Source organism: Schistocerca americana, chromosome 2, assembly GCF_021461395.2.
Source record: "Schistocerca americana isolate TAMUIC-IGC-003095 chromosome 2, iqSchAmer2.1, whole genome shotgun sequence".
In the NCBI taxonomy this organism is placed as follows: Eukaryota; Metazoa; Arthropoda; class Insecta; order Orthoptera; family Acrididae; genus Schistocerca; species Schistocerca americana.
In genome coordinates, this window is record NC_060120.1 from 331,364,256 (window position 1) to 331,387,622 (window position 23,367).

Sequence of the window (23,367 nt, forward strand, 5' to 3'; positions counted from 1 at the left end):
TTTCCAGTGATTGATTCTCAAACTTGAAAAATGAAATTGCTTTACATTACTCATATACTGTAGTCTGTGTTGTACAACAGTTAATTGAAAGTAGACTGAGGCTAAAATTCTTAAAAGTGAAATTATTCATTAATAAACTGGCTGTAACTATTCGTTTCTTACGACACTCGGTTAGCATATAAGGAAAAAAAAAAGAAACAAGGACCCTGCTTGGTAACAATGTCTGAGGACAATGAGGACACAAGCGCCCTGAGTTTAACTGATTATTATTTAAAGAAATTTTAGCAATCAAATCACATTCAGTTGCGCTGCTGGGTTAGCAGTTAATACTTTCCACCAATGAACATCTTACTTCAATGCTGTGCATATGACGAAACTCGGAGCCGATGACGAATCTTTGCTGCTGGAACTGCTGCTGTTGTTGAAGACGGTAGCATATTGTGGAGCCACGGCTAATTACAGGAATGGGCAACTGTAATCACTACAGCCTCTTCCGCCCGCCCACTGTCCTTACTCCTGCTACTAGAGATCTGGCTGGCGCGCGTACGTGATGCCGCCGAAAATGGTACTCTCTACTGCGAGAGCGTTAACACCACACTTCCGCACACTACAAGCACTGGAACGTGTTCCCCGAGCGGTCTAAGGCGCTGCGCTGCAGTCATGGACTGTGCGGCTGGTCCCGGCGGAGGTTCGAGTCCTCCCTCGCGCATGGGTGTGTGTGTTTGTCCTCAGGATAATTTAGGTTAAGCAGTGTGTAAGCTTAGGGACTGATGACCTCAGCAGTCAAGTCCCATATGATTTCACACACATTTGAACATCTGAACGTGTCCCTCTTTCCACGCGCTTCGCGCAGCAACTCCCTACCCAAAGATTTTACAATGCACAAGCATTACTATTATCGTTGCTAGCCGATGCAAATAACAATTCTTTTGGTTTTCCCCAGAGCTTATAAGTTTCACAGTGAGACAAAGATAAATACAATGAAATGTCAACAGACTTCAACCTAAATTTACACATACAGTGAAGCAATGTCCTTACTTATTAAAAGAAAGCATTTAAATTACAAACATTTACATACAATTCAGCAAAAAAAAAATAATATATATATATCGGTAGCAGGTGCCATGCATCCTGCATTTTCGATGTTACAAGGAGAATGGAGCAACCAGGTGATTTCAGTAACGTGGACTGGTCACAGGATGTCACCTGGCTAATAAATCTACCAGGGACATTTCTACCTATCTAGAGCCTCGCAGAACGACTGTTGGCGATGTAACAGTGACGTGGAAATGCTAAGGAACAACCAAAACTAAACCAAAACCGGGCAGACCTCACATACTTACGTACACAGAACGTCGAACATTGCGGAGAGCTTTTGTTATAAATGGATTAAATAGTTGGAAGTCATCACTCATGAGTTCCAAAGTGCTACCAGCAGTCCAGCTAGCACAGTGACAGTGCGCAGAGCGTGAAAAAGAGTGGTCGAGTAGTTCCTCATAAGCCACACATTTCTGTAGTCAGTGCTAAGCGATGCTTAAGGTCGTGTAAAGAACGACGCCACTGGGATAATGGATGACTGGAAACGAGTGCTTTTCAGTGACGATCCGGCAGACAATCCGGCGGAAGGGCTTGGGTTTGACGAATGGTTAAAGAACGTTACTTGTTATGTGTTGCCAATGGTGAAGGACAGAGGAAGTGGCTTTACGATACCTGGCTGTTTTTCACGGTTAGGGTGCGGTCCTCTTATTACCCTTAAAAAGACGCTGTATGTGGAAGGACATGCCAAATTTTACTGCACTGTGCACAGAGTAAAGAGGTGGAACAACTCGGAGTCGATAATCGATTGTATTAGGATGACAATCTACCCTGTCAGGAAGCAGCATCTGTGAGGCTGTGTTTGGTAGACAATAACACTCCTGGAATGGACTGGTCTGACCAGAGTCCCGATCTGAACCCAATGGAATGTCTTTGAGATGAGTTAGAACATCACCTCGCTCCAGAACCTTAGCGTCCAATATCACTACCTTCTTACGTTTCAGCTGTTACGAAAGAATGGGCTGCCATTCCTCCACTGACATTCAGACACGTTACTAAAACTGTTCCCAGCAGAATTTACGCTGCCGTAAAGGCGAAGTGTGGATACAATAACATATTATTGTCCACTCGTAGGTGTCCGGATACTTTTGATCGCATAGTGTGTAATGATGGACGATCTGATATACTCATATCTTCATAAAATTTCAAGTTCGTGCAGAGATGAAACTTCTTGCCAGATTAAAGCTATGTGCCGGACCGAGACTCGAACTCGGGATTTCGTGCAAAGATGGTCAACTTGCTTTAAATTTTCAGAAATGTAAAAGTCCGCACTTCACAAAAATATAGCACTCTATGATTACAATATCAATGAGTCACAACTGAAGTCCATGTGTAACAATTTGTAGGGCTACGACATAGAATAAAAGTAAATGTCGTGTGGCTAGGGCATCCCGTCGGGTAGACCGTTCGCCGGGTGCAAGTCTTTCGATTTGACGCCACTTCGGCGACTTGCGGTTCGATGGGGATGAAATGATGGTGATTAGGACAACGCAACACCCAGTCCCTCAGCGGAGAAAATCTCCGGGAATCGTACCCGGGCCCTTAGGTTTTGACATTCTGTCGCGCTGACCAGTCAGCTACCGGGGAAGGACGCGACATGGAATGATCACTTGGACTCAACCGCAGGTAAGGCAGACAACACATTTCGGTTGATAGGGATGATGCTGGGAAGTGTACAAGGAGGCTGCTTACAATACACACGTGGGACCCATCATACAATACTTCTCATATCAGGTGATAGTGAACGTGTGTAAAGAAGTGTAGGGCGCATGGTCACGGGATCGTTTGACCCACGAAAGCCTGTTTACGAAATTTCAAGAAACAACTTTAAGTCAAGAATCGAAGCATGTACTTAGCTCCCTAAATTACATTGCCACCAACGTCCGAAAAAAATGGAGAGCGCTAGGCTGATTACCTGGATATTTATAGTGTCAGTAACGCATTGATTCAGCCTTTTCTGCAATCAGACTTCCGAAATATGACATTATATATAAGCTGCCCAATATTGATTATTTTTATTACTCGTTTGCCACCGAAAGTTCTGGTTTGATACGGCCGCCACGAATTCCTCTCTTGTGCCAACCTCTTTATCTGAGAGTAGCACTTGCGTTTCACGTCTTCAGTTATTTGTTGGATGTATTCCAATCTCTTGTCTTCTCCTACAGTTTTCACCCTCTAGAGCTTCCTTTAATATCATGGAACCTATTTCCTGATGTCTTAATACACGTTCCATCACCCTGTCCTTTCTTCCTGTCGGTGTTTTCCATATGTTTCTTTCTTTGACTGTTCTGCACAGACCCTCTTTGTTTCTTATCAGTTCAACTAATTTTCAACATCTTTCGATAACATCACATCTCAAACTCTGTTTTATTTCCTGGTGTTCCCACAGCGCAGTATTCACTACCATTCAGTGCTGTGCTCCAAACTTACATTCTCAGAAATTTCTTCCTCGGGTGCAGGTCGATGTTTAATACTAAGAGACTTCTATTGATCAGGAATGTCCTCTTTGCCTGTGTTAATGTGGTTATTATGGTTTCTTAGGATATGCCAATTTTATTTTCAGATCCCCATTTGGCCATTGTGAAACAGATTTGTGGTTTTCCTAAGTCAGTACAGTAGGATGCCAGCGTAATTCATTCCATATGGCCACAACCGATCCGTTCTCCAAACCCTACCCAGTCTGAGCTCTAATGTTTCAACATAGACGGTAAACTTTATTCTAGTTCCTCCTTTTCTACGAAAACTTTTTCTGTAAGTAATGTTGCTCTTCTGCGCGTACACACTTACTAGTTGGCGAACAATTTTGTAACCTTGTATAGAGGATTTAGTGTGCGTATGTGTGTGTGTGTGTGTGTGTGTGTGTGTGTGTGTGGCGGCGGCAGGCACTCTAACTCATGTTTATTGTGCTTAATTGGGTTGAGAAGAGAGATCCTGCCTGGCCATTCGATTTCATTCACTGTCTCTCTCCCTCCTCACTCCCCCCCCCCCCCCCCCCCCCCCTTCCACATTAATGCGAGGGTTCAGCTATTAACCTTAGCCTTTTTTCCGTAAACTGTAGGAATCTGTAAAATAAAAGCTTCGTACATGAAGAGACTTATGAATTTCGCTGTTTATCGGGATGTCAGGAATCTATATTACTAAACCACAATCAGCCACTGGAACTGTACTGACCCATAAAAAATATAAACACCCGTGGTGGAACGAAGATTGTCATGAAGCAATTGAAAAGCGAAGACAGGCTTGGATAAAATGGAATAGCAAGAAAACCTCCGAAAATCACGAAAGCTTCTTGAAGGTTAGGAAATATACATCAAAAGTACTGAGAACAACTAAGAGACTCTTCAACAAAAACCAAATCGATGAAATAGAAGCAAATTTTAGAAGACATCACACTCGGGAATTTTATAAAGCCTTTAAATCACAACTATCGAAGTTTAAACCTCCTACGTTACATATAAGAGGTCTCGATGGAAAACTAAATTTGAATGACAAATCATGTGCTGCAGCTTTTGGAAATTACTTTTCATCCCTACTGAACAACTAAGAGACTCTTCAACAAAAACCAAATCGATGAAATAGAAGCAAATTTTAGAAGACATCACACTCGGGAATTTTATAAAGCCTTTAAATCACAACTATCGAAGTTTAAACCTCCTACGTTACATATAAGAGGACTCGATGGAAAACTAAATTTGAATGACAAATCATGTGCTGCAGCTTTTGGAAATTACTTTTTCATCCCTACTGAATGCTGAAAATCCAAATGAAAAGCTTGATTTCTATCCTACTGTTTCTCCTGCAGATAGTCCCCTTCCCACATTAGATGAAATCATGAAAACTATACAAGGTTTGAAAAATAACAAACCTGGAGGTGAGGATCGCATCTTGGCTGAAATGTGGAAATAGGCAGATCATTTTTCCCTAATTCTGTTTGGGAGTGGAACAGGGAGAGAAGATGCTAGTTGTGGTACGAGGTACCCTCCACCACGCACCGTATGGTGGATTGCGGAGTATGTATGTAGATGCAGATGATACAATAAAACATCTCCATGATATCATAGTGAAGATATGGGAAACTGAAACTCTACCTCCAGATTGGACCGTAGCAATTATTCGTTCACTTCATAAAAAAGGAGATAAGAGTGATCTGAATAATTATCGAGGAATCTCTTTGCTACCAACGACGTACAAGATCTTTTCCAGACTGTTGTTAAACAGAGCTGAATCAGTCTTAGATCAACAATTGGGCGAATATCAAGCTGGTTTCAGGAAATCAAGATCCTGTGCAAAGGAGATCCATGACCTAAAATCTGTTATATCATACGCCAAATCAAGATCAAAAACGTTTGTTGTGACCTTTGTCGACTTTCAAAAAGCGTATGACTCAATTGATCGAGAAACAATAAAGAACACTCTTGCCGAATTTGGTCTAGATAGGAAAACAGTCAATCTGATGAGCGTCACTTTAAATAACACAGTGTCAAAGGTCAAGTTCAGAGGCGAACTATCAGAATTTGAAATCTGTATAGGGGTGAGACAAGGTGACCTGCTCTCTCCATTGCTTTTCAACTGTGTCCTGGAAAAGGTAGTCAGAGAGTGGAAAACAACCGTACCGGCAGGTTATGGGATTCAAATTGGACACAAAAGAAATGGCCTTAATGGAAACTGTTTTGCTTTTGCTGATGATCTGGCACTCATTGCAAATAATATTGACGAAGCTAAGGTTCAAGTGTGCAGCCTACAATCAATTGCTGCTAAGACGGGCCTAAAAATAGCAATTAACAAAACTAAATTCATCACAAACATCAAACACGCTTCTCCTCATATTGAAATACAAGAGAAAATCAAGCAGTTGAAGAAATTTAAATATCTTGGAGAAATAATTACACCGGACGATTCAGAAAATGCAACTGTAGAAAGTAGGTGTTCTAAACTAGAAAGTGCTTTTCATCTGTGAAAAGACTTACACAAAAGCAAAAGCCTGTCTTTAAACCTAAAACTTTTTCATTATAACACCATAATTAGACCGTCAGCTTTGAATGCATCAGAATGTTTAAACACGATGAAGAAAGGACCACTACGAAAACTTGAAATAAAAGACCGGAAAATTGAGGAAAATCCATGGCCCTATCAAAGAAAACGGAGAATTCCGCCAAGAGACAACTGTGAATTATACGAACATACAGAAGACATTGTTACCAGCGTGAGGAAGCGGAGAATGATGTTTTTTGGTCATCTGGAAAGAATGAACCCGTAAAGACTTACTTATCGCATACATTCATCAATGTCAAAAACAAAATCGTGTTCAAAATGGGCAAGCCAAGTTAAAAAGGATTTACAGGAAGCTGAAATTTCATTTGATGACATTCAGGATTGAGAAGTTTTCAGAGAAAAACCTTATTTCTCTTACTACGCCATTTCCACGTTCTGCCTGCAAATGATCAAAGCAGAGAAAAGAAGCACAGTCAGCCAAAACGAAAATCTGCAGCCAAAAGAAGAAAACACAAACAGGGAAGAGATAAAAATCTTTGTGGTCTATAGCAAGCCGAAACGATAGAAAAAAGAAAAGAAAAAAAAACCCACACTATCCCTAAACCCCATACCGGTTGCAGGTTGTCTATCTATCAGCTTCAGGAGGCAACAGTAATTTGATTTTCAGTATTTCGCGTAATTATTGACTTAGTTCAAAAATTTAAGAGGTATAACCTAATGTTAAACGTTACACACGCTGAAAGAAGTATTACAGTTAGAAACTGTGTATACGTCTTGGGGCACTGTAAATGATGGCGCGCAAATTCCATGACATCACTCGTCCAGTATGTCAGAATGAAAGCACTTAGCAACTTTTACCAAACTTTATACAAAATTTAAAACCTTTACGAAAGTTCTTGTCGCTAACATCTTCCACAAAAGATGAAAAAAAAAGTTTATCTGCTACTACATTTTCGCTATTCATACAAACTTCAGCACCAGGCATAAAGTTTTCGTTTATTATTTTTTTTACTACCGACTCTATTCGCAACATAGTTTGCAGACAATATCCACATACACCACTGGCTTTACGGCAAATTTTATCATTGCACTACACATAGTTCAGGAGCTATGACGTCAGGAATATTTACGTGGGTGACAAACTAGATTTTGCTTAAAATGGCGAGTAGTAAAACCTCAAAAAACCGCATTACTTCTTTACTACTGACTCCATTCGTAACACACTTTTCAGAGAGTATCTACACGTACCACTGAATGAACCTGCAGTGTTATATCACTGTATGGTGCATAGCTCAGGAGATAACGCGTCATAGACGTTGAAAAACTAGCTCTTCTTAAAACGGAGTCCAAATTACTCTGATTATATTCATCCTTTGCTTCATAATGAGAGCACATTGTGACTTCCAACAAACTTTAAGCATAATTACAAACCTTTCCAAAACTTTTGTTCTCTTACATGCTTAAATTCAAATATTTAAGACACTAACTCATTTCTAAAGTAATCAGAGGTTAGAAGCTGTTTTACACATGAGACTTCGATTCTTTAAAGAATCGTGGGTTGATTGGTTATCACTAATCCAATGCACCGTAGTTGAAGTTATTATATCATGCAACTTAGTCAAATAAAGACAATGTTGCAGACCGTGGCTGTTACATAAAATAAACTGTTGATGGTGTACAACAACCAGACACAAATTCGTTTCAGACCAATTTATTCAAAAAGTGCCGTAACTAGTTTCGAATTTTGCACAGTTCATCATCAGATGATTTTCATGCTTTCCTCGAAACGAATGATACACTGCTTTCTTGCGAATTGCTGTGGAATGTCCATCTGGCGCATTTGTTTCTGCAGTCTTCTTAGAATGAAATAAATTCTCAAAAAGCAAAGCACTTCGTCTTCAGGCCAGAAGTGGCCCACCGGAACCATCCGACCGCCGTGTCATCCTCAGATGAGGATACGGATAGGAGGGGCATGTGGTCGGCATAACGCTTTCCCGGTCGTTACGATGGTTTTCTTTGACCGGAGCCGCTACTACACTACTGGCCTTTAAAATTGCTACACCAAGAAGAAGTGCAGACGGTAAACGGGTTTTCATTGGACAAATATATTATACTACAACTGACATGTGGTTACATTTTCACGCAATTTGAGTGCATAGATCCTAAGAAATCAGTACCCAGAACGACCACCTCTGGCCTTTATTACGGCCTTGATACGCATGGGCATTGAGTCAAACAGAGCTTGGATGGTGTGTACAGGTACAGCTGCCCATGTAGCTTCAACACGATACCACAGTTCATCAAGAGTAGTGACTGGCGTATTGTGACGAGCCAGTTGCTCGGCCACCATTGACCAGACGTTTTCAATTGGTGAGAAATCTGGAGAATTTCCTGGCCAGGGCAGCAGTCGAGCTTTTTCTGTATCCAGAAAGGCCCGTACAGGACCTGCAACATGCGGTCGTGGATTATCCTGCTGAAATGTAGGGTTTCGCAGGGATCGAATGAAGGGTAGAGCCACGGGTTGTAACACATCTGGAATGTAACGTCCTCTGTTCGAAGTGCTGTCAATGCGAAGAAGAGGTAACCGAGACGTGTAACCAATTGCACCCCATATCATCACGCCGGGTGATACGCCAGTATGGCGATGACGAATACACGCTCCCAATGTGCGTTCACCGCGATGTCGCCAAACACGGATGCGACCATCATGTTGCTGTAAACATAACCTGGATTCACCCGAAAAAATGACGTTTCGCCATTCGTGCACCCAGGTTCGTCTTTGAGTACACCATCGCAGGCGCTCCTGTCTGTGATGCAGCGTCAAGGGTAACCGCAGCCAAGGCCTCCGAGCTGTTAGTCCATGCTGCTCCAAACGTCGTCGAACTGTTCGTGCAGATGGTTGTTGTCTTGCAAACGTCCCCATCTGTTGACTCAGGGATCGAGACGTGGCTGCACGATCCGTTACAGCCGTGCAGATAAGGTGCCTGTCATCTCGACTGCTAGTGATACGAGGCCGTTGGAATCCAGCACTGCGTTCCGTATTACCCTCCTGAACCCAGTCATTGCCCTCCTGTTAACACTGATTGGATCTAGACCAACGCGAGCAGCAATGTCGCGATACTATAAACCGCAATCGCGATAGGCTACAATCCGACCTTTATCGAAGTCGGAAACGTGATGGTATGCATTTCTCCTCCTTACACGAGACATCGCAACAACGTTTCACCAGGCAATGCCGGTCAACTGCTGTTTGTGTATGAGGAATCGGTTGCAAAGTTTCCTCATGTCCGCACGTTGTAGGTGTTGCCACCGGCGCCAAACTTGTGTGAATGCTCTGAAAAGCTAATCATTTGCATATCGCGGCATCTTCTTCCTGTCGGCTAAATTTCGAGTCTGTAGTACGTCATCTTCGTGGTGTAGCAATTTTAATGGCCAGTAGTGTATTCGGTCGAGTAGCTCCTCAATTGGCATCACGAGGCAAATATCTTCTCAAAGATCTTCGTATTTCACAGTCACATACGTTGGTTTGCATCGTGAAACACAACATACGAAAAAAGTACAGAATTTACAAGCAAACTTCCTTCGCCCTTATGACGGCTTGAACCCTGCCGGGGGTCTTCATGACTGTGGAGGTATGGCTGCTCAAACTTCCTCTAGAGCTGAAACCATAGAAGGTAATTGTGTTAGACGTTGAGATCTGGAGCGAAGTCGATGTTCTTACACATCGCAAAGGTGTTCCATTGGGATGAGCCCATTCTAGGAATGTTATTCTATACAAACGATTGCCTCAAAAATGTTGCTCTATGACGGGATGCATTGTCGTGCTGATAGATCATAGTCTCATAACTGTTCCTCTGCTATACGAAGTACACAGTGCCGTAAAATGATTACATGTCTTTCAGTATTTCGAGTCTTCTTAGGCACAATAAGGGGACCACACTCTAATCACGAAAAACAGTCCCGTACTATAACGTTACCTCCTCCGTACTTCTCTGTTGGCACTACAAATGGTGGAAGATAACGTTCCTCAGGCACTCGCCAAAACCAAACCCTTTGACCGGAGTACCGCAAGGTATAATACGCTTCATCACTTAAAATCTCTCGTTTCCAGTCATCCACTGTCCAGTGGCATCCGCTCTTTACACCGCTTCAAGCGTCATTTGGCAGTGACTGCAGAAATCTGTGTATTATGAAGAGGTGCTCTACCACTGTACACCATTCTTGTTAACTCTATACTCACAGTCATTGTGCTAGCTGGACTGTTGGTAGGCCTTGGAACCCACAAGTGTTTCCTTCCACTGATTCGTGCGACTTCTTATAAGCACGCTCCAACCACTTGACCGCCCCTGTCCGCCTGGTCTCGGTTTAGGGGTGGTTGTTAGTTCGCGTTCTCACTTCACAATCACAGCACCAAGTCGATTTGGCCAACACAGAAATGTCGTAACGTCCCTGACGGATTTGTTACGCAGGTGACATCCAGTGAGTAGTCAACGTTCAGGTCACTGAGATCTCCTGGTCGGCCCCTTCTGCTGCTGCTGTATCTCTACTGACAACACAACACTCCCCGCCTCCTTTTTATACCGGCACATCCAGAGATCGATTCCGAATTACGTAGGGGTACCCAGACAGTTTTGATCAGACAGTGTATTCATTCCTCAGAGCAACATAACTGCATTGAGATAAGACAACTGGCCTGTAGTCCACAAACAGTTCACATCTCGCCTCCTGCTGGCTTCTCACAACCCTAGCTGATAACATCCACAAAGAGAAAACAGGATAACAGATAACAGTCAACAGCCAAAAAGTCACCTATAACGCAACAACTCAGGTTTCCACAGGCACAAACGTAACTTGCTGGGTTTAACATAACATTAAGAAAACAGTTTTTTTTTTTCGTGCCGACCGGTTTCAGCCCATCGCAGGTGCCATCTTCAGGGCGAACATATGGTCGACTGCTGGTGGCGTCACGTCTACAAAAGTGTGGCAGGAGACTGCCGGACACCGGTCGGTCTGCACTTTTTTTTTTTAAAAAAAACGCGATTAATATTGTTTTCTTAATATTAAGTTAATTTTATACATTCGCTGTTTCTCCACAACCATGTTGTCCAAACATCTTACTGGCTTTAATCGCACCTTGTGAAGTCAGTCTCCTTCATTTATCACCACCTTTTGCTTGCTAGCGGCTTCGCTATCTAACGTGAGGTCTCTGCCTACTTAACACAAGCTTGCTTATTAAACTGCAATAGTTGTGTATAAACCCGGAAAATGGTGAGGTCATAATTCCACGCCCCTGCACGAAACGCACTTTCGAATTCTCGCAACTTCCCGTACTGGACAACATAACTTGGATGATGACATAACTAAGTACGCTTCCGCTGTGGATATCACGATGGTTAAAATTCTCCTGGGTGTTGTTCCGCGTCACTGCGTAAAATAATTTAATTACAAATTCTAAAATCAGTGAGCGGCGCTGTGTCAGAAATGTTTTCCTCGGCCACGAATAAGAAAGCCGCCGTTCTGATCTCCATCGCAGAGGCGTCAAAGGAAGGGGTTAAAAGTGTCAAGAAACGAAAAATCCAGGATGGAATGTGACAATGTTATGAAAGGAAAGTTGCTACTCACCATATAATGGAGATCCTGCGATGCAGATAGGCACAACAAAAAGACTGTCACAAATAAAGCTTTCGGACATTAAGACCTTCGTCAACAATAGAAGTAGGCACACACAAACACACACGCACACACACGCACATACGCTACCTACACATACACGACTACACTCTCAGGCTACTGAAGGGGGTGTGTACCTCGATGTTCGAAGCGTCATCGAGTCCGAGGATGACGCCGCAGGACCCACACTTTTTCACTAATACAGAGGAAGGTTGTAGGTATCTTTGAGCCAAATTTGCAACCTCTGTGTCACAATGGAAGACAATTACGGGGTTTCGGAACGTGAACCTTTAATAGTGTTGCACTGTATACTTCCCAGTAAGTCCGCTATGCTGGTACGTTCTGGCGACGCAGAATTCTCTCGAATTCATGAGGAACCCTGCTGACAAAGTTTCAAGAACCGGCTTTAAATGATGACTTTAAAAATATTTTACTGCCCTCTTTAAGGGTACAGGTGTCGATCCGGCATTCGACGGATCGAATCTGCCCTTCATACTTCTTGGCTACAGCATACCGTACGTCTTTGCTTCGGCGCATAGGCAGCGCTGACGGGGATTCCCCATGGTACTGGAATGTGCGAGTTGTACCTAGAGATCGGTTGGCGGTAGGCAGTGAGTCAGTCGCACTCGGACAGTACCTGGAGCTATCACGCGAGCAGGACTCGAATACGTATGAGAGCGCGATCGCGGGAATGTGTCAAAAATATTAATTTGTCGATTATGAAACGTTTAATATTGATGAAATGCCAACGGCTAACTCATTTTATATCCTGAATGATGAGTATATGCAAGTGTAATGCGACTGCGGTTAGAAACCAGATTAAAGGGCTTTGAAAAAAAAAAAAAAAAAGAAATAGAAATGAGCGTATGGCATAGTGGGCCGGGAGTCCCCCATTCGGGGAATTTCGGCCGCCGAAGGCAAGTACTTATTGCATTCGACGCCACTTTGAGCGACTTGCGCGCCGGAGATGGGGAAGGGGTTTGCAATCGAGGAACGAATAAAATCGGGTGTTGCGTACAAGCGCTATGTCCAATTTATAACCTAATTTACTTTCACAACTTTTGGGTGGGATTGTTTTGTGTTGGTGTGAACGAAGTAGACAGGGCATGTGTCGCAGACGGCACAGTTGAGACTCTAATTACCGACGCATGTGCCTTGGGAATAAATTTTCCTCTCGAGATATTGTCTAATATAGATGTCCGATGTCTTTAAAAATATCAAACAGCCAGACTGAATCTTTTCCAGCAAACTGATATAAAAAAGGGGGGGGGGGGCAGCAGCTTACACCGCTACATAACGTGAGGGATTAGATTAATTATAGCACGCACAGAGGTTTTTAAATAATCATTCTTCCCGCACTCCATAAGTGAATGCAACTCCGGTAAAGTTGGTCGTACCCTCTGCCGTTCACGTCACAGTGACTTGTAGGATATAGTTGTAGATGCAGATGCAGAACATCGATGTTTTATAGGTACTTTTATCAGTCGGGGCAGCAGTTTACGGTCTAATATGTATTAACAGAAAAGTTTGGCACAGTAGAGGAATTCGTGGAAGGTTGCATCAAACCAATCAGAAGACTGATGACTCAAAACATATATATTAGGGTAAGTCAGGGTGATATGGTGAATCGGGGGAAATGGTGAATTGCTTTAATTCTTTACTGGTTAAACAGATGTCTCTGTATGTCTGCATGCCAACAGTCTCTGATCATGTGTGCAGTGTGCACGTGTTGAAAACCAGCTCCGTGTTAAACACCTTAAGTACTTTGTGCAAAACTGTTTTCGATGCCAAATAATTTTTATATGCTGCATGCATTTGTAGATGTTACTTCAGGTAGCGTAGTCCGCGGGGTATATTTTGATATATTCTGCCTTCTTATACTGCTAATGTACTACATAACCTAGAAATCGTTGCGTCTAGTGTTTTGAACTTCTTGCCGTGCTATTCAACGTTTCACCCATAGCAAATGGGAGATATGGTGAACTCGGGCAGGGGTGATACGGTGAAGCACTTTTCTTATGTGTAAAGTGTTAAAGCTTTTATTTAGGTTCATCCTAACCACGGTTTTTGACAAGTCATGAAATATTAGCGTTTCCTATCCAATGCGAGAGTTATATTCTGTTTAATCCGACGTCTCAATACAATCGTTAATTTAAAAATTAGTTTTTATATATTTTTTTGCGAGTACAGTTTGGTTTGTCAGTGATTCAAAAACTAAATGTTCTAACTACCGCCATTGTTCCAGGCAAAGATGCCTACATTTTACAAAAGACAAAAAGGCTCCAGCCGTGCTGATTGGACAGAGGAGCAACTTAACGATGCCGCAAAAGCGGTGCAAAATGGAATGAGCCTGAATAAAGCCTCAAAGGAGTTTCACGTTCCATGGTCATCGCTGAAGAGACGATCAGAAAACGGGTGCTTTACGAAAAAACCTTTGGGTGGGCAGCCTGTACTAACACAAGAATATGAGAAAAAGATGGTAAAACATATCATAAAATTATAAAACTTCGGATTTGCACCGACAAGGACAGAAGTACGTACCATGGCATATAAACTAGCTGAGAAATATAACCAACATCACAAATTTAACCGAGAAAAGGAAACTGCTGGATTGGGTTGACTACATTTATTCTTAAAAAGAAATCCGGAACTCTCAATCCGCAAATCGGAAGGAGTTTCACAAGCACGGTCAAGGGGTTTAAGTACGAAAAACGTTTCAGACTATATTTCACTGCTGCAGAACAGCTTGGTAGAGCATAACCTCCGTGATAAGCCGGGAAATATATTCAACGTAGATGAGTCCGGACTTCAGCTGAATAATAGACCAGGTTACGTGTTGGCAGCAAAGGGGTCTAAGAGCGTTCCAGCGATAACATCCGGCGAAAAGGGTGAAACCGTATCTGTAATCTTTTGCTGCAATGGAGAGGGCATGTTTTTACCCCCAGCTTGTGTTTTGTAGGGAAAAAATGAAAAGGCCGAGTACAAGGACTGTATGCCGCCGGGTTCCACGATATTCATGTCACAAAAGTCGGCTTACGTAACAGCTGATATTTTTCTTCTGTTGCTAAGGAACCATTTTGCACTGAGGAAGCCTGAGGGAACAGTCGTGCTTATTTTGGATGGACATAGCTCTCATTGCAGCAGTGTGGATACATTAGAGTTTGCAGAAGAAAAAAACAAAATTTTGCGCTGTCTACCGAGCCACACCACACCCTATCTGCAGCCGCTAGACAGAGCATTTTTTAAAGCTATGAAATCATATTATTACAATGCTTGCAATTCGTACATTAAAATGAATCCAAATAGAAAAAATTTCCAGACTAGTGTTTGGAGGACTGCTTACAAAGGCATGGGTACAAGCAGCTACGACAGAGAATGCAATATCGGGGTTCAGAAGTACAGGAATCATTCCGTTTACTCCTGATGTCATCCTCGAATACGCGTTTTTAACATCAGCTTCAGATCAACATTAGGGAAACAACGTACGACATGAAAACAGACCTACTTCACCTCGACCAAGTTGTTCGCACTGGCAGGAGATACCTAATCCCTCGGAAGAAGCAACTGCAGACGTAGATAACGATCAGGGACTTGAACACATACAAGCTTCACCACAACTGGGCTATTCGCAACTGCCGGAAAATCCACAGGAAAAAGTGCAGTCTTCATCAGAAGCAACAGATATGACCTCGGCAGTGGCAGCAGAAGAATCTCAAATAACCCCTGGCAAACTCTTGGACCATATTTCGCCGATACCTACCCTAGATAAAGTTGCATCTGCAAGGAAGAAGCCCAGAGCTTCTGAGGTTTTGACGTATCCAGAAAACATCGACAACCTGCGAAACAGAAAACGACAAAATGAGTCAGTGAAGAGTAGAAGAAATGCTAAAAAGAGGACCAAAGGAGAAACCGTAACCAAAGGAAAAACCGTAACCAAAGAGACTACCAAAGGAATTATCGAAAAGAAGCAGCCTAAGAAACGAAAAGCGTCTACCACTGACACCGTATCCGACTCGTCACTGTATATCCATTTGCAAGACGATGATGACGACGCGGATGATGAAGAGTGTTGTTGTGTAGGGTGCGGTGAACTGTACAGTTGCACTAAAAAGGATGTGGGTTGGATCAAATGTATTAGCTGCCAATGTTGGCTGCATGAAGACTGTTCAAAATATGAATCTATGTGTGACATATGTGGCAAAAAGCAGGGGAAATAAGTTCACCATTTCACCAAAAGGGCATTCGCCCATATACATGGGTGAAATGGTGAAATTGATAAAAATAAGTGTTGCTTTTCTAACTTTTGTAGTGCCTTAAAGAGGATGTGGTACTGTCAATGTGTTACTTATGTATTTTGTGAAAGGAGAGTGTTTTTATTTTGTTTAAATAAACAATTTCTTGTCTTCTACGAGGCTCAGATTTTTTGTTCACCGTATCACCCTGATTTACCCTATTTGTTTGTTTTATTTTGAATGGCATCAGGCAATCTTTATCTACATCAATACTCTGCAGCCAGCTGACGGTGTGTGGTGCATGGTGTGTGGCATGACTACCTTCCCGTGTTCAGTGCGCGAATGGCGAAGAATGAGTCTCGGTATTAGCTATAATTCCTCGAATTTTCTCGTTGCGATCATTTCGCGAGTCTTATGAGGGAGGAGGCAGTATGTTAACGTGATACTTCCCGGAACGTAGTCTCTTCGGAATGTCGATAGTAAACCTATACGTGATGCGCAACTTCTGTCGTCTAGCGTCTGGCACGGGAGTATGCCGAGCATCACTGTAACGCTCTCGAACCAGCTGAACGATTCCGTGACAAAACGCACCGCTCGTCGTTGAATTTTGTCCATATCTTCCATTAATGCAACCTGGTAAGAGTCTCATAAGGAGGAGCAGTACTCAAGAATCAGTTGAATAAATGTATTGTCAGCCTCTTCTTTCATGGAAGAATTCCAGTGAATGCCAGTCTGGCGTCCGCTTTCTCTACAATTAGTTTTATGTTGTCATTTCATTTTAGGTCGCTCCGAACGGTCAATCCTAGATATTTTACAATTCTTATTGATTCCAGTGATTTGTCGGCAGCAGTGTAATAGAACGAAAATCAGGATTTTTGTTTATTTATGCGCAATAAGATTACGTTTATTTTCGTCCAGAGCCTACTGCCAGCTGCTGTACCAATCGTCGATCCTCTGCAATTCGCCGCAGTATTCTCCTTATAGTCAACTAAATCATCTGCGAAAAGTGGCATGAAGCTTCCGACGAAATCCACTATCTCGTTATATGTACTGTAAACTGTAATTGTCTTATCATACGCTATGTGATCAAAAGTATCCGGACATCTGGCTGAAAATGACTAACAAGTTCGTGGCATCCTCCATCGATAATGCTGGAATTCAACATGGTGTTCGCCCAACCTTAGCCTTGATGTCAGCTTCCACTCTCGCAGGCATACGTTCAATCAGTTGCTGGAAGGTTTCTTGCGTAATGGTAGCCCATTCTTTACGGAATGATGCACTGAGGAGAGGTATCGATGTCGGTCGGTGAGGCCTGGCACGAAGTCAGCGTTCCAAAACATCCCAAAGGCGTTCTATAGGATATAGGTCAGGACTCTGAGCAGGCCAGTCCATTACAGGGATGTTTATTGTCGTGTAACAACTCCACTACAGGTAGTGCATTATGAACAGGTGCTCGATCTTGTTGAAATGTGCAATCGCCATCCTCGAATTTCTCTTCAACAGTGGGAAGCAAGAAGGTGCTTAAAATATCAATGTAGCCCTGTGCTGTGATAGTGCCACACAAAACAACAATGGATGCAAGCCCCCTCCACGGGAATATTAATTCATGTAGTACCAGAGGTGGCTTTTTATGTTATGCAGAGTCTGAAAATTTCATTCATTTATCTATGATAGTTTCTGATATAATGGGGCATACGTACAGAAAATTTTGGTTTGCGGGAAATTGACTTTACAGAAAAAACTTATGAAATTTGATATTTACAGTTAATTAAAACTGTCCTGCTGCATACGATGGCCCTTCTTTGGCCTCTAGCAGGTCTTCCAGCTTCTTTTCCACCTTCCTGGATGTTTGTCTTGCTTTCTTGGCCACATAAGATGCAGACCTGTCTGCATCGGCTATCCTCATTTTATTGCATTGTTGCAGCCCAGTGATCATATTTTCACCAGGATGAATTCCCAACTTTTTCAGTACCCAACACTTTCCAATATTACCACAATTGAATGTAATAACAGCATCATGAACTCCTAGTTTCATTGTATGCATGCCTACAAATACAGTTTTAGGAAAGCGGTTCCAAATTATGCTGTTGAAACATTCATTTGGGTTCTGTGTCTGCACATGCAGACATTTCCTTAGAAGGCCAGGATGAACCAAGTCTCTGAAAATAGGTTTAATTGCTGTAATAACAACAGCAGGAAGAGAATGCTGGTGTACATAAGATTCTCCAGTTGCCTGAGCCCTATTGTATTTGTACCATGAATTTTCTCCTGATGGACACAGTCCATGACATGGTTTATCATCAGTAGAGGACTTATGGAAGAATATGGCCCAAACATCTCTCTTCATTGCCTCCAGATTTTCTTTATTTCTCCTAATTGCCTGCCCATAGTATACCTGCAATTTTTCTATAACAACTACTCGCAATCACACTTGAACAAAACTAACTGCGTGTTTGAAAGCGAGTTCTTTACAAACAGCAGAAACAAAAGAATACCGACCGTTGCATTCCAAGGATAGCCAACACACTCAGGAGTAAAAAAATCCCTAACGTGCAATGTAGCGGATATAAAGATCTAAAATATATGCAGAAAAGTGGGTGACAGAAAAGTGGGCGTGGCACATAAACACACGTGGTAGGAAAATGCTCTTTAAAATTTTTTTCAGCAAAATCCTTTTCAGAGTACTTAAATGAAACCTTAATCTATCAAAATATGATGAAAACCGAAAATCGATTTTTTTAGACCTAAACCACTGTGTGGTCCCCTTAACTGAAACAAGGCCCCAGGAACAGACAACATTCCGTTAGAACTACTGATAGGCTTGGGAGAGCCAGCCATGACAAAACTCTTCCATCTACTGAGCAAGATGTATGAGACAGGCGAAATACCCTCAGACAGGAAGAATATAGTAAGTCCAATTCCAAAGAAAGCGTGTGCTGACAGATGTGAAAATTATCGAACTATCAGTTTAATAAGTCACAGCTGCAAATACTAACACGAATTTTTTTCAGACGAATGGAAAATCTGTCAGAAGCTACCTCGGGGAAGATCAATTTGGATTCCGTAGAAATGTTGGAACACGTGAGGCAATACTGACTCTTTACCATAGAAGATAGATTAAGGAAAGGCAAACCTACGTTTCTAGCGTTTGTAGACTTAAGGAAAGCTTTCCACAATGTTGACTGGAATACTCTCTTTGAAATTCTGAAGGTGGCAGGGGTCAAATAAGGGAGCGAAAGACTATTTACAATTTGTACAGAAACCAGATGGCAGTTATAAGAGTCGAGGGGCTTGAAGGGGAAGCAGTGGTTGAGAAGGAAGTGAGACTGGGTTGTAGCCTATCCCCGATGTTATCCAATACGTACATTGAGCAAGCAGTAAAGGAAACAAAGAAAAATTTGGAGTGTGAATTAGAGTCCAGGGAGAAGAAATAAAAACTTTGAGGTTCGCAGATGACAATGTAATTCTGTCAGAGACAGCAAAGGACTTGGAAGAGTAGTTGAACAGAATGGGCAGGATCAAAAGCAAACGAAGATAATGGAATGCAATCGATTGAATCAGGTGATGCTGAAGGAATTAGATTAGGAAATGAGACGCTTAAAGTAGTAGATGAGTTTTGCTATTTGGGCAGCAAAATAGCTGATGATAGTTAAAGTAGGGAGGATGTAAAACGCAGACTGGCAATGGCAAAGATATCGTTTCCGAAGAAGAGAAATTTGTTAACTTCGAGCATAGATTTAAGTGTCAGGAAGCCTTTTCTGAAAGTATTTGAATGGCGTGTAGCCATGTAAGGAAGTGAAACATGGACGATAAATAGTTTAGACCAGAAGAGAACTGAAGCTTTTGAAATGTTGTGCTACAGAAGAATGCTGAGGATTGAATGGGTAGATCATGTAACTAATGAGGAGGTACTGAATAGAACTGGGGAGAAGAGAAAGTTGTGGCACAACCTGACTAGGAGAAGGGATCGGTTGGTAGGATACACTCTGGGGCATCAAGGGATCACCAATTTAGTACTGGAGGGCAGCGTAGAGGGTAAAAATGGTAAAAGGAGAACAAGAGATAAATAAAATAAGTAGATTTAGAAGGATGTAGGATGCAACAGTTATTCGGAGTTGAAGAGGCTTGCAAAGGATAGAGTAGCAAGAAGAGCAGCTCAAACCAGTCTTTGCACTGAAGATAACAACGCCCGTGCGACATTACGCTGCACACACCATAAGACCTGGACCACAATACTGGACTCAAGTGTCGGCAGGTGGGAACACATAATGCACTTAGGAACGTTGTCGAACGTGATCGTTTTGGTGGTCCAGGTGTTACGGTGTGGGGAGGCATAGTGTTACCCGGGCATACTGTTTTTCAGATTTTTGAAAACGACACACTCACCGGTAAACATTATTGTGATGCTGTACTCCTTCCAAATGTGCATCTTCACAGTAGTGCATTCGGAACTGAATTCATTTGTGGTAATGAAATACGCGGGCGCATCGAGCTAAGGAGATAAAGGCGCTCTTGGAACGAAAAGGTATTCGGTGAATGGATTGCCCTGCCCCTTCCACCGACTTAAATCCCATGAAACACGTATGGGATGCGCTGAGGAGAGGTATCGCAGCACATTCACGTGCTCCAACCAGCAGTTTTCAACCGCGCTGTTGCGGAAGAACGGGACGTTCTACCACAAGAATTCATTACTCACTTTGTGACGGGAATGGGAGTCCAATGCAAAGCATGCATTGTCACCCATGGTGATCACATGCCCTATTAAGAACCATGTCCCAACTTTTGTAATGCCCAAGGGACCATCACGAATCGCGGCGACTTCAGTGTAATTGTTGTCTTTGAATGAAAGTGTCATTCTTGTTGGTTTCATTGCGTATTTCTTTCAGTTACCTTCTGTACTGTGCTGTAGCAGTTCTTCCTATGTCTAAGTTACTTTTCATTGACGTATGGTGCGGGAGTTACTTTCACTCTTAAATTCTGCACACCAATGTATTGAAGGTTGCTTTATAAGGTCTAACGATTTAACAAACATATGTAGACATGATTGTTCAAGTTATTTACTACTAATCGAAATGAAAAGTGATTAACAATTACGCATAAATGTCAACATACGAACTGATCATCTTGTCAGAATCGTGGCAATAACTTGCACCCACTTTAATTCATCTTTCCCTCTGAGACCAATCTCGTCTCTTTGCAGTTATGAACAAGGTGGATGTTCAAGGCTATGAAGAAGACATAAACTTCAGAGGAACTTGGTGCTGAGCTGTGTACCAGCGCATACCACATCACCCATATTTCCCTACTGCTGGAGTGAACCAGGAGGAAACTATTAGTAGGTTAACATCAAGCTACACAGACACCAAAAAATGAACTGCGATTACTGTACAACTGTATTGTATTTTAGGTGGCTTGTAAGGCCCAACAAACAAAGAGTAGAAACACTGAGGTTCAATGGCCGTTGTTGTGTTTCATTTTAGAGCGCTTGTTTTTCGTAAATTTTGCATTTGCTGGTCAGTTACCTGTTGGCCATAGTAGCGTGTGCATGCAGGAATTTACTATTCTGTGCAATATTACGTGCTGTTTCCTACCTTCATTGGAGGAAATTGTGCTACCAAAAAGTGACTGAAGAGAGACACTTAGCTTTCGAATTAACTTCAGTTTTGTGCGCATTTCTCGCTTACGAACTTATACGATTTGGTATTTATCTTTAGCAATTGCTACGAACATATTAAAAAGCCAAGTAGAGTGAAACTTGTTCTCACTAAGTAACAAAACATAGAACAAACGTAATTCTTGGTGTTTGCATAAATAATCGCATAAAATACTTATAAACTTATCTTAGTTCGTGATAGATGAGATTTGTTTGAGAAACTTGAAGTAGATTTTGTAATGTGCTGTGCATTCCATCCTATGTGAGATTTACTTTCAGAATAACTTGTAACTATTAGTCTCTTTCGTAAAACCGAACCTGCACTTTGTGAGGAAGTCCCACTTCACAGCTGGCTTCATTAGCTACAGGGAAATAAAGCAATATTTATTCAAAGGATTATCACCAGGTAGTCCATTAGTGACTTCCTCTTAATCAATTGAGTACACTTTAATTGTGTTGACATCACTAACCTATTGAAGCACAGAGTGTCGCTAGGAGTAAATTGTTCCGAGTGACTTTTCTTGAACAAATATACGAACATACCAAATACTTCAATGAAATTTATTTGCATAAACGAGCATACTTATGTGGTATCTTTGAAAGGTTATGTGCGTTGAATTTCTCCCTGGATGGAGTCAGCACGCACATTTTAAAATTAACAGAGAATATTTCAACTTTCCGAATAAAATTATGGGTACGAAAAAGAAAAAAAAAATGATGGCATCAATGCTTGCTTTCCCTTGTTCCACCAATTTACAGTCTCCAATGTATTTTTTTTGCAATATAAAATATTGTGTTCGAAGATCACCTGGTACAATTTTTCCAACTGGTCTAAAAATATTTTCAAGCAGAACAGAAGCTTTTGACATGCTGTGCTACAAAAATGCTGAGGACTGGATGGGTGGATCATGTAACTGATGAAGAGCGCTACCGAATAGAATTGGGGAGAAGAGAAATTTGAGGCACAACCTGACTAGAAGAAGGGATTGGTTGGTAGGGCACACCAATTTAGTCCTAATGTGAAGACTCATTTAGAGCCAAACATACACCTCAGTTTACCGCTTACTGCGTTATATTGCGACAGTACAATGAACACAAAATTTGGCAGTATGGAGCGTCATGATATTTGGATATCACAAGAAGAGAAATATTCGCTGCGACATGGAATATTCTATTTTTACTAAGTTGGCTTCCCGGTGATCGCTGCATGAAAAAAAAATGAATGTGGAGATCTGTTTTGAATTTGATTCCGAGATTTGGGAAGATATATAGTAGAAATATTCGCTGCCACATGGAATATTCTATTTTTACTAAGCTGGGTTTTCGGTGATCACTGCATGAAAAAAAAATGAATGTGGAGATCTGTTTTAAGTTTGATTCCGAGGTTTGGGAAGATATATAGTACAAAATACATCTTATCTGTCCCATTAATTATATTACTGACAAATTTAGTCACTAAATTGTTTGTGATTTTAGAGGCGCAATAGTTCCCAAATCACTGCACTGATGTCAGTGCGGGGAAACAAGAACCCTGACAGTGACAGTTGGATTGGCGCGGTTGCTTCTCGCGTCTGCCACAAACAAGATGTTGTCTACGTCTCTATGGCAACGCCTCAATTTTACCTCAGCTCTATATATGACTATTGTATTCTTCGACGTACCTGTTATCTTTGGTACCGCCAGCAAGCAGCCTTTAGCGTTTCACACTTCTAATTCCACTGGGAA